The sequence below is a fragment of the Gorilla gorilla genome, chromosome 2 (genome assembly GCF_029281585.2).
Source record: "Gorilla gorilla gorilla isolate KB3781 chromosome 2, NHGRI_mGorGor1-v2.1_pri, whole genome shotgun sequence".
NCBI classification, from domain to species: domain Eukaryota; kingdom Metazoa; phylum Chordata; class Mammalia; order Primates; family Hominidae; genus Gorilla; species Gorilla gorilla.
In genome coordinates, this window is record NC_086017.1 from 114,021,141 (window position 1) to 114,022,099 (window position 959).

Genomic DNA, 959 nt, shown 5'->3' on the forward strand with positions numbered 1-959 from the left:
TTAGCAGTTCAGACTTCTATATTTTATGTAAGCTAACATGATCCTGAATTAATTTTCTTCAGAATCTGAGGGCCACATAGTGTTTGCCTTCCTCTGGACAATTTCTTTTTTGTTTTGGGCCATGAAATAATTCATAGATTCACATCATTGCAAAAAATTCTTATGCATAGTGGAAATAATTGTTATGTGGCTTATGCGATTAGGAACTTTAGAAAGAGTGAAGTCATGCTGATATAAGAGGATAAGTATTTATTTGATATTAGGTTCAATTGATAGTCTATCTTCTTTCAATTTTTAAATTTTCTTTTTCTTTTTTTTTCTTTCTTATTTGGCTATTGTTTCTAGGTTCTATAATGACTTAGGCAAGTTTTTAATTAAAATATTGATTATTACACTTATCTGGAAGGGGAGATACCATAATCATGAAGGTGGTTTTTCCAGGGTGAGGCTAATCCATTGAACTCTGGGTGTGCTGACCCCTATGATTTCCCCAAATGTGGAAAACTCCACTGCACAATTGGTGGTGGTGGAGGACTGTGTTCCTACTCTGCCTTGGTTTTATTTTTTCAATATTAAAATGAAATTTAAAACATAAAAAATAAAAATGTTGATTATTATAAATGGGATATGAGACCGTTAAAACATCACTTTTGTGCTTACATAGCTATATTAAACAATAAGTTGTGTAAGAAACCAGCCCATGCAAAAAAGAATAGACAACTACCTCATAAAATTAAGGTTTTTATTTAGGCAAGAAGAAACTGTACCGTTTGGATTTTATCTAATATTGATGAAAATATCACTGAAAAATCTCAATACCGTTAAGTTTTAACTTATTTGATCAATTGAACGTGAACCAAAAACAAACAAAAAAATCAATAAAATATCATGGGAAATAACTTAGTATGCAATTTAAAATTTACATTGTTAATGTAACGGTAGCAGTATCAGATCATCAC

General features: G+C 30.6%; 1 non-coding gene across 1 annotated transcript; it reads left to right on the plus strand.

The window, feature by feature from the left end:
* Positions 1 to 391: 391 nt before the first annotated feature.
* Positions 392 to 556, plus strand: LOC115934251 (U1 spliceosomal RNA). Its single transcript, XR_004070067.1, has one exon. It is a non-coding gene; the product is annotated as a U1 spliceosomal RNA (small nuclear RNA).
* The last annotated feature ends 403 nt before the right edge of the window (positions 557 to 959 follow it).